The following is an 11,797-nucleotide window of genomic DNA, read 5'->3' as shown; positions in this document are numbered from 1 at the left end:
ATCCTGGGCTGTGTCCCCCAGTGCCCTGGGCTCCGGGGCCTGCACCGCTGGAATCACTCCCGGGCGGTGCAGCCCCCTCTGTGCCCAGCCGCCGGAGCTGCTCCCGGGTCCAGCCGTGCGCGCTGCAGCCCTTTAGGGAGCTCGGCTGCGGGGTGTGGCCTGCTGTCCCCGGGGTGCAGGTGCTCTGTAAGTGTCCCTGGGAGCCTGAGGGCACCCCTGCCCCTCCTGGGATCCCACCCCAACTCCCTGCGAGCGCCTTTTCCTCCGGGAAGATTGGTGCAGCTCCTGCTTCTCCGGGGCAGGGCTTTCCTGTCCTGGGGGCTCGCTCTGGCCTTAGCCCAGCTCCTCGCGGGGCCTCTCCCCCTTGGATGCCTTTTTATTTCTTTATTTTTTTCCGTCTTCCTACCTTAATAGAAGCGTGAACTCTTCTCACTGTATCATTCCAGCTCTTCTCTCTTTAAATTTCAGGCCAAATTCGTAGGTTTTCAGGATGATTTGAAAGTTATCTAGGTAAGTTGTTGGGGACAGGTGACTTGGGGTCCCTGCTCTTCCACCATCCTGCCCCCCCCCCCAAATATCTTTCTCATTCAGCCTTATACTTCTTACCAAGTTTCTGTGGAGTCCTAAAGTACACATTTTTGTTTGATGTGTTTGAAACTTCATATAAGTGGTATTATAGCACACTTATCATTTTGGAACTTGGTTTTGTCCCTCAACATCACTTTTGAGATTTATGGATGAAGATACACGTGTCTCCAATGTCTTCATTTAAATGATGTCATTCTGTCCCCCTGTATTAACATGCCACATTTTATCTGCCTCTTCTCTTATTGATAAGTATTGAAATTGTTTCCACTGTTTCGTAGGGCTGCAACAACCATAAGTTTTGCTTTTTTTCATTTTGTGTATGTTTGTATGTGTATGTGTATTTGCTTTCTAGTTTGTTAATTTCTGCTGTTTTCATCTACTTTTAAATATTTATCAACCTTGTCCTCGCCCTTTGTGTGGGGAACCCCCTCCCCCATGTCTCCTCTCAACTCTACTCACACTGAACACTTCTGTGACTTATAAGATGTGAGCGTGATATTCCCACATCAGGCAATTCTGTGATTGCTGTGGGGAGTCCTATAATCCAGTTCTGACACTATCTGCTTGGAATTATCAAGGTTAAGTCTCGCAAGTCTCACAAATCTAAAATCAAAATTGGTCTCTACTAAAATGATAAAGCTCCACTGTGGCTCCTGATTGTTGCTGCTATGAGGTATAGATGGGTTCTGTCTCCAGTTTCTCATAAAGTGGAACCCAGCATCTTGGGTTTATGTAGCTCTCACAATGCTCAGGTCTTTCTAAGTTTTAAGAGAAAGTAAAAACCCTGTGAGTATTTACTTACCTTGTATTTTGAAACTTTCCCTCAAGTTTCACTGAGTTTCTTGCACTTTTTGGCAACTTCTATTTCTGTACAATTTAGTGAGATTTGGCTTTTTCTTTTTGGAAGACATAATCCTAAAAGGAACTATTGCTGGAGTGCAAAATTTAGAAGAGCAAAGTAAGAAGATGAGCTTTTCAGAACAACTGCCACGAAATTTTTCAGCTCTGCAACCCAGAAACACAAGATTGTCATATAAGAAACACAAGTAAGGGATTTTTCTCTGGAAACCAATAACAATAACAACGAAAACCCCTTAAACTGCAAAAAAATTAAATAGATTATAATTAGGGAAATATTTTAAACAAAATCCAGCTGTTAATCTAAATGCTGATGCTTTTATTCTGTTTCTAATAGCTTTCGATTGAGAAGACTCAAAGAGAAGGCCTTAGAGTAGAATTAAACTTATTAATGGTATCATTTTCACCTGTATTCTCCTGAGCAGAAGTGCATCCTGGTTGGCTATATAATTGTCATCCTAATAGTAAAAGGAGCAAAAGAGGCTTGTTTAAACAGATAATTCCAATTTAGCTCTTGTTCTCCTAGAATATAAGCTCAAATGTTTGTTGCAAGAATTGATTGATTGGAAGGTACTGGGATGAAATTTAATGACATTTATTTTAAAATAAATTTAGGTGAAATGTATTTTTAAATTAAACAATGTGAGGTCATTTTAGGAAAGCCCAGAAAATTTAGATACCAAGGGACATGACTATATAAGAACAAACTTATATATTACTGATTTCTGTCCTTGACCCCAAAACCACTCTCAAGATAAATCTAAAGAAATAATATAAAATAAAAAATAAGACATGTCCTGAATTTGGGGAAATGCCAACCACCTGATATAAACATCATGGAATTCCTGCTGCAAACATTACAGTTTGGACCCGGTGAAGGAAAACATGGAGTCGTGAGTCTCTCCCTTTTCTGGGAGAGCAGTGCAGCATTTTTGGAAGCAAGAAAAGGACCTTCTGGTGGTGCGGTGCGGACAACGCTGTAAGGGCCAGTTCTGAAAGCACTGGGGTGCCTGACACATTGTGGTCCCATCTCCCTGCTGTAGATCATGGAGAAGTTAAGAATCTATAAATGGTGCTGATGGCAGGGAATTAAATGGCTCTTACCCTACTATTCTCCAATTATATGGTGGCTTCTTCAAAGGATGCAGGCTCTGTATAACTTGGGGATGTCCCTAATCCTCAGGGGTTAAGTTGTTAAGATTAAAAAAAAAAAAAAAATAGGCCAGAGAAGAAATAGTCAAATTTACTTGAGGTTATTTTCATGGCTTTGGGCCAATAGTAGTGAGGGTAAGATAAGGAGGAAAGCTATGACTACCCTCCCCAAGCAGACAACTGATGCTCACTAAGGGGGGTTTTGTTTTGTTTTAATAGTTAAAGTTCTTGGCGATATGGCTGGTTAACACCATTGCAGAGAAACAAGCTGAAGCCACAGTCCTTGGTAGGCCATCATCGTATACCACGAGGATGCTATTCTGCTGCCAGGAATGTGGTTACAAGAAACCAGACAAATGAGAACAAAAACATCAATGCCTAAAACTATCGTATGTCAACTATACTTCAGTAACAAACACTAACATCACAGAAATGAAGTTGCCAGAGCTGCTGTGTTGGTTTTGCCCATGAGACCCATACTTCTCCTGTACACTTGAGATGGCTGCATGGTCCCATGGATCACAACATTAATCTGTGAGAAAAATATATACTGACCAAAAAAGGAATGGTGTTGATATGTTTGTGCCAGATACAAAATATGTTAAGGCAAGATGGGTTACTAGTGATAAAGAGAGTTCCTGCCTAATGAGACAAGAACAATTAGGAAAATAGAAACCTCTTTGTGCCTTTTTGCACTTCATACGATCACCTCAAATATGTGAACCATATACCAAAAAGTAAGAAGTTAATCCAACATGAGAGTGAAGGTTGTGGCACTCATTCCTCAGTAATTGAGTCATTCCTGCAACAAATATTTATCAAGCAGCTACTCTACCAGCACTGAGAATACAACAATGAACACAATAGGCAAAAATCCCTGAGCTCAGGGAATTTGGGTTCTGAGGCTAGATCAAATAATTCCCAAATTACTAGGGACCCAGAAGATTTGAATAGCACAATAAATGATGTTCATCCAATGGATAGAACATAGAACATGGTTTTAAATCACACGTAAAACATAAAAACCTGACTATATTGGTAGGCTATAAAGAAAAAACACATACAGGAATTTAAGAATTAATATCACATGAATCATGTTTTCTGATCACAATGCTATGAAGTGAGAAATCAAAACTAAAACTGGAGGAAACATTTTTGCATCCTTCAGTAAAGCTAAAGATGTGGCTACCCCATAACTTCGTAATTACACTCTTAGGTTTCTACCCTCAAAAGAACCTGGCACATGTGAACCAAAACAGCATAGAACCTGTGTCTTTAAAAAATGGTTGGAAACAAAAGTTCACCTACAAAAAAATAGGTTAAAACAATTGTGATCTATTCTTAAATCCAGCAATAAATATTTATAATCTACACGTGCACGTGCATGCAGAAATATAAAAGCAAATCTCAAAAGGTCAATTTTCATTTTATTTCATCATAACTAGTTTGAAATTATGTACAATAGAATAATATACTGCTCCCATTGCATGACAGTGTGGGAAGGGGTAAAGAAAAGCAAGGGGGCCCAGGCCCAGAATTTGGGATTGCAGGAAGAGGATGAGATCAGAGGATTAATCATGTTTCTCTTTACCTGGGGACAGGCCACAGGGTTCAGTAAGAAGAATTCTAAGGTGGACCCAATGATCTCTGTCCCCTAGTGCAACTATGTCACTTAATATCGCAAAAGAGATTTTTATAGATGTAATCAAGGCAATTTATCAGTTCATTTTCAGTTAATCCAAAGGGAGACTGCGTATGTCTAACCTGATCACAATACTCTTTAAAAGCAGACTTTTCCGGGCACCTGCGTGGCTGAGTTGTTGAGCGTGTCTGTTCAGCTCAGGTCGTGATCCCCGGCTCCCGGGGTCGAGTCCCGCATCAGGCTCCCCGCAGGGAACCCACTTCTCCCTCTGCCTGTGTCTCTGCCTCTCTGTGTGTTTCTCATGAATAAATGAATAAAATATTTAAAAAGAAAAAAAAAACAACAGACTTTTCTCCCGCTAGTTGCAGAATAGGAAGCCAGAGATTCAAAGCACAGGAAGGATTTGACTGGCATGCCCTTGCTGGCTTGAAGGTCTGTCAAAAACTGAGGACTTAAATCCTTCAACTGCCAGGAACTGAATTCTGCCAGCAAGACCAGCTTGGACGCCGATTCTTCCCTAGAACTTCCAATGAGAATTCAAGCTGGCCATCATTTTTTTTCAAGATTTTATTTATTAGAGAGAGAGAGAGAGAGAGAGAGAGTGAGCGCATGAGCAGGGGAAGGGCAGAGGGAGAGGGAGAAGCACACTCCCCGCTGTGGGATGTGGGGCTCGATCCCAGGACCCTGAAGTCATGACCTGAACTGAAGGCAGATGCTTGACCATCGGACCCACCCAGGCGCCCCAAGCTGGCCATCATCTTGACTTCTCCCTTGTGATAAAACCTCAGCAGAAAGCCCTCCCACCGCTCTGGACTTCCGGCACACAGAGCCCTGAGCTAATGAACAGGTGTCTTAAGCAGCTGGGTTCGTGGTAATGCGTTACAGAGCGATAAGAAACTCCTACATCAGTACTCATATGGTGGTAGTTGTACCTATTATACACGTTGTAAATATCCTTCGGTGTGACTTCATTATTTAATACGCTTTTTTGTTGTTTGCAGAACATTATTTTTAAAGATTTTATTTATTTATTCATGAGAGACACACACATACACACACACAGAGGCAGGGACCCAGGCAGAGGGAGAAGCAGGGTCCATGCAGGGAGCCCGATGTGGGACTCCATCCCGGGACTCCAGGACCACTCTCTGGGCCGCAGGCAGGAGCTAAACCCCTTGAGCCACCCAGGGATCCCTTGCAGAATATTTTTAATTTATTTTTAATGAGATGTAGTTGACAACATTGTGTAAGTTGAAGGTGTAAAATGTGTGGACTCGATACATTTATATATTAAAGAGAAAGTCAGCAATGAATTCTCTTGACTTCAGTGTGCCTTCTCAACATTGCAGATGTCACGAGGCAGGGGTGGGGGTGGTTTGTGAAAAGAATATAAAAATCTGACCCATGCAATAATGACAGTATGTCTTATAAATAAATCATGGGTTATGGGCCCTTTTTTATGATATGTCTTTTAGTAGACTGCATAAAGTTACCAAGCAAAGATTACAACAGTGAGCCAAGAATGCAGACTACTATTTATGGTGGCCTAGAATTTGGGAAATGATTCAGGCCTGTTTATTCTATGTAATGATGTTATTGTTGCACTAAACATAGGGTACGTTGTAAAGTGATTCTGTATGTTGGTCTAAATGTGTAAATATTTTTGTTATGACATCCTTATGCACACTGGGCATGAATATTTTATTTTATGGCGTCCTTGAATTAAATCCATTACAATCAAAGAAGGCATTTGAACTTGGAGTCAAGCTAGCACGGCTGCCAGTACCCTGAACCCAGCAGGCATGAAATTGCTACTAATAATACAAGGAAATAGAGGCATAAAACTATGGAGCCTTAAGAAGGCAACTCTGTTGACTCTAAAAGAATATTTTAACACATCTTAACAGATGTGAGATGAATGGCACAGGATGAATGAAACCTAATGTAAATAATCAGCCACAAGATGGCATTTGAATACTGATGTATTTAACGTTTGGGACACTATTGTAACTTAAACACATGCCTATCTCAACCTCTTCCCTCCTCTGATCCTTTTTTTTCTCATATTGCCACGTCATGAGACCATCAGGCTTATTTTCTCTGTAGCCAACAGTCATGAAATATTTATTTTTCAACTTGTTTTTAAAAATCTCTTGTGAGGGATCCCTGGGTGGCACAGCGGTTTAGCGCCTGCCTTTGGCCCAGGGCGCGATCCTGGAGACCCGGGATCGAATCCCACGTCGGGCTCCCGGTGCATGGAGCCTGCTTCTCCTTCTGCCTGTGTCTCTGCCTCTCTCTCTCTCTCTCTGTGTGACTATCATAAATAAATAAAAAATTAAAAAAAAAAAGTTACTTCATTAAAAAAAAAAATTTCTTGTGATGGTTAATTATTTGTGCCAATCTGACTGAGCCATGAGGTGCCCAGATATTTGGTCAAACATGATTGTGGGTGTCTCTGGGAGGATATTTTTGGATGAGACTAAGGTTTAAATTGGTAGATAAGTAAAGAAGATTGCTCTTCATAATGTGGGTGGGCCCCCTCCAATCAGGTGAAGGCCTAAATAAGGCTGAACCTTCCCCAACCTTCTCCTGCCTTCAAACTGCAACACTGGCTTTCCCTTGTTCTAGGGCAGCCTACCAGTCTTCAGATTCAAACTGGAACATTGGCTCCACAGATTTTGGACGTGCCGACTTCCATAATTATGTGAATCAGTTCCTTATAACAAATGTATCTATAAACTCTCTCTCTCTCTCTCTCTAATCGAATCTATCTGTTATCTATCTATCTATCATCCATCTATCTATCTATCTATCTATCTATCTATCTATCTATCTATCATCTATCTATCTATCTATCATCTATCTATCAATCAATTTATTGTTGACAAACTCCCCACTATTATGAAAGTTCCATAAAGGCAAGGGTTTTGTTTCATTTGCTATTTTATCTCTGGTGGCCAACTGGACCTTAAAAATCATACAAACAGTATTTGCTGAAGGAAGCACCTCCGTGGGAGAGCAATGATGCATCTAGATGTGTTGGTCTGGCACTGAAGGGGACAAATATGTCAGCTCGAGAAAACAGTGTCTACTTGGGTGGGTGGTGAAACGTGTTACGTTGCTGTGAAAAGTAAAATGGAAGAGAAGTTTTAAGAGTCAAAGCATGTCATTACTCAAAAGGTAGTTTATATAAATTCTGCTAAAAGGCAGGGATAATCTATTCATGAGTTTTAAATATTGTTTATAGATATTTGGAAATTATATAAGTTGATTAAAAAAATTTTGGCCAGTACTGGAATGTGTAATTATTTGTTTCTGTTGCCTCAGAGAACCTAAGTCTTGACTGTGTCATTTGGTTGAAAGCAAACTGCAGAAAAATCAGTGTCCATCATGATTACAAATCTCAGTTCCCTCTGTTAGGAAGAGATGGAGGGTACAGAAACCACTGCTGATGGCTTTGGGGACTGTGGATGTGAGCTGAGGGGCTCAGGAGTCATGCCTGTGACCTGCAGATTCTATTACAAATCCCCGTCCCACCACATCGTGGCCATGATAAAGCAGGTCATCCTCCATTGTGAGCAGTCTTACAAAGTTAGAAAAGAAAAGAACAAAAAAGAAAAGAAAAGAAAAGAAAAGAAAAAAAAGAAAAAAGAAACAACAGGTGAGCAATATATCCTATGCCACTGACTTATTTAGTGGGCTGAACAGAGTCAGGGTACAATCAGGAAATGCAGTTTTTCTCTCACTGCTGCCTTTATTATTACTTTTTTAAAGATTTTACTTTAAAAAAAGAAAAAGAAAAAGATCTTACTTACTTATTTGACAGAAAGTGAGTGAGAGAGCCAGGGAACATAAGCAGGAGGAGCTGCAGAGGGAGAGGGAGAAGCAGACTCCCCGCCGAGCAGGGAACCTTATGCAGGACTCGATCCTAGGACCTCAGGAGCACAACCTGAGCCAAAGGCAGACGCCCAACTGACTGAGCCACCGAGGCATCCTTTATTGCTGCCTTTAACACAAGCCTTTTCTGCTCTCCCTTTCCTGGTCACCGCTGGCAACTGGTGACTGGCACATCCACTGTCAGCCATGAGAGCTGTCACATTTTTAGATGTTGGAAGTCCAGTCCAGTGTAACACAAAACTGCACCTCCTGCTCCAATTCCGGCTCCTCATCTCCTTCCCCTTCTGCCTGAAACATGTGGTTCAGGAATCTGCCACGGGGTCAGGTTAGTTTGCAATCTCTTTGGGACCTTTCCGAGTGTAACCTGAAACTGGCTCCTCTACACGGAAGGCGGGGGAGCAGGGAGCAAGGAAGAAAGAGGGAAGCCACTGGACATGAGTCAGCAGGGGACTCACTAGGAGGCTTGTCTTGGCAGCTGTGAGGAATAGATCTCGGCACCTGCCTGCCAGAATCTTTAAGTTTCTGTGCAGCCTATAACTGGGTTCAATAAGGTATCCGGTCCAGACAGCCTCAACACCATATTTTGGTCTCAATGCTGTATCCCTGGGGCAGATCTGGGAACATTTATTCTTTTTTTTTTTTTTTTTTAACTTACTGAGATACGATTGACATGCAATACTATATTAGTTTCATGTGTACAGCATCAGGATTTGACATTTGTATACATTGGGAAATGGTCACCCCAATGTCTGTCACCTTACAAAGTTACCCGCTGTCACCTTACAAAGTTAATACAATGCTATTGACTATATGCCCCAGGATACATGGTGTCACATTCTTGGAGGTCACTCCTCCAACAGATCTGTGCTTTCATTAATGCTCCCCCTTGATGTCACACTTCTCCATTAACTACTGCTTTCCTAGGTGGCGGTGGGACAAGGAAAGGGAAGAAGGGAAGAGGGGGAAGGAGCAAAGTTCTCTTCATATAGATGGCACAGTTTATAGTTCTCTCTGCAACGTCAAATTGCCCTCTGTCATGTGGCCCTCCAAATACTGACTCGTTGGGGGATATATAAGCGGATCCTTCAGAGAAGCCCAATGGGAACTTGCACTGCACTTTCCTGACTGCCCCCCCTTCACCTTACTTCCTGCTTGCCTGTCATAGAGCTTCCCACATCTTTCTTCAAGGTCTCTTTATCCCGACAGGGAGCCCCCTTGGTGGTGGGGTGGTGGTGGGCCCTTTGAAGCTCTCTTATGCTCAGTTGGCTATCCCAGCATCTCTTAGCCCATGGAACTCGTACCTACTTGCCTCCTCCTGCTCAAACAGTGCAAGTATAGACGCTGGACTACTGTCCCCACCCACAGCCTCTGTCCTCTAGTGCCCGATGGACGAACAAAGAACACCTCCTGCCTTCAGAATCTTCCAGCTGGGAAGCCTGCACCCCAATGTCCTTGAGTGTTTCTCCATGGGGCCTCCCTTCACCTGGTTTGGTGACCTCACAGCCTGCCCTGCCCAGCTGCAGGGCTGCCCTTGGAGGATGTGCCGTGGGATGTGCTCCACCCCCATTCTCCTTTCCCTTTTGACTAAGCACCAAGCACACCCTGCTGAGCTGGAGCTCTGGGCTGAGTTTTATCTGGTGACCCTCTACTAGATAGCTCTTGGTGTCCGGGGTCCAAATTGTACAGCATATTGTAATATGGAGCAGCGTGTGGTAGAAGAATGGTTTTCACTAGGGCTCTAGGAGCCCAAGTTTCACAATTAGTGAGAGCAGCTTTGATCGTCCAGCAGAAGTAGACTTGGGGAATGAAAGAGAATGCATCTCTGGAAGGCATCACAGGCTTCATAGAGAAGCCAGCGTACATAGCATTGAAAATGCTGGTTCACACAAGAAACCTTTGTGTGTCCCTGGTCAGAGCCATACTCCCTGAGGCATCGAGTTGCTAGAAACACCAGACCTAAAGGAAAACTTCGTAATTTAGTGATTAAATATGACAAATGGGAAACAAAGTCTCCTCAAATAAGACTTAGTGTCTGGTACTGTATCACTGCAGAAATATTAGCAAGAATATAGCATTTTCAGGGCACCTGGAGTGGGGGGCTCAGTTGGTTAAGCGTCTGCCTTCAGCTCAGGTCATGGTACCAGGGTCTTGAGATCGAGCCTCAAGCCCGGCTCCCTGTGAGCAGGGAATCTGCTTCTCTTTCTCCCTCTGCTTCTCCCCTCCACTTATTCCCTCTCTCAAATAAATAACATCTTTTAAAAAAGGACATAGCAATTTCAGGAATGCCACTTTCTGAAGGGGGATTCAGTACATGTACAGTACCTACAGCTTTCTCCCCTGTGTACAATGCATGGTGCCAAATTTAACCTCTTGGTGGAGGATTTCTTGCAATGGAGTTAAATTCCCAAGTTGTGGACTTTGGACAACTGACGTAGACTAACCAGTTCTTGGTGAATTGAATCAAGATTTTCTCCATTCTCTCCTTCAGACACTAATGAGTTTTTTCTTTGTGCTTTGGCAACAGTAAGCACTGGGTTCTGAGAACATAATTTTATCTGGGATAATTGCACGTAGGTCTGCAAATTGTCTTGGTTCCTAAATTTGGTAGCTGTAAAGCCAATGTTATGATACTCTTAGCTTTCTTTGAACACATTGGACTTGTTAAAGGTAGGCTGTTTGAGAGACTAGTTCAACTTCTCTGGTCCAGAATGAATTACACCTTTCCAGAGATCATCCCCGTCTCCTGCCGCTGAGCAACACTCACTCCACCCAAGCATTGAGGGATGTCTAGAGACACTGAGCAAAATCAGACATGACAGAGGAGGAGGGATATTAAACCTCAACTTCTTTGGGATTTTAACTTACCAGGGCAGAAGTTTTTGGATAGTACATCGTTTGGACTGTGGCTTAAAAATTTTGGATTTTGATCTTATCTATCTATTCATTTATTTATTTATTGTGTTGCTGGAACAGTTCTGTATCTTTTTTAAATTTTTAGATATTTATTTCTTAATTTAGATTTTGGTTACTTAACATGTTAATGCAATACTGGTTTCTTGAGTAGAATTCAGTGATCATCACTTACATACAACATCCAGTGCTCATCACAAGTGCCCTCTTTAATGCCCATCCCCCGCCTAGCCCATTCCCCACCCCCTTCCCTCCATCAACCCTGTTTGTTCTCTATCATTAAGAGTCCCTTATGGTTTGTTTCCCTCTCTCCTTTCCACCCCCTTCCCATATGTTCATCTGTTTTCTTTCTTAAATTCCACATATGAGTGAGATCATATGGTATTTGTCTTTCTCGAACTGACTTATTTCACTTAGCATAATACTCTCTAGCTCTATCCATATTGCTGCAAATGGCAAGATTTTATTTTTTTTTAAGATTTTATTCTTTTTTAAAAAGATCGTATTTATTTATTTGAGAGATAAAGAGAAAGAGAGTGTGTGCACATGCGAAAGAGCACAAGCAGGAGGAGCTATAGGCAGAGGAAGAAGGAGAAGCAGACTCCCCCGCTAAGCAGGCAGCCTGATGGGGGACTGGATCCCAGCACCCTAGAATCATGACCTGAGCTGAAGGCAGATGCTTAACCAACTGAGCCACCCAGGTGTCCCCAAGATTTAATTTTTTTGATGGCTGAGTAATATTCTATTGCA

At 42.4% G+C, this 11,797-nt stretch overlaps 1 long non-coding RNA gene across 1 annotated transcript; it reads left to right on the top strand.

Moving 5' to 3' along the window:
- Window positions 1-467: 467 nt before the first annotated feature.
- Window positions 468-5,307, top strand: LOC111094419. The gene is made up of 3 exons (XR_005355265.1): window positions 468-510; window positions 1,496-1,634; window positions 2,818-5,307. It is a non-coding gene; the product is annotated as an uncharacterized LOC111094419 (long non-coding RNA).
- The last annotated feature ends 6,490 nt before the right edge of the window (window positions 5,308-11,797 follow it).

The sequence above is a fragment of the Canis lupus genome, chromosome 2 (genome assembly GCF_011100685.1).
Source record: "Canis lupus familiaris isolate Mischka breed German Shepherd chromosome 2, alternate assembly UU_Cfam_GSD_1.0, whole genome shotgun sequence".
Taxonomy (NCBI): Eukaryota; Metazoa; Chordata; class Mammalia; order Carnivora; family Canidae; genus Canis; species Canis lupus.
Note: the sequence above shows the minus strand (reverse complement) of the source record. Positions and strands in the feature narration are given on the sequence as shown.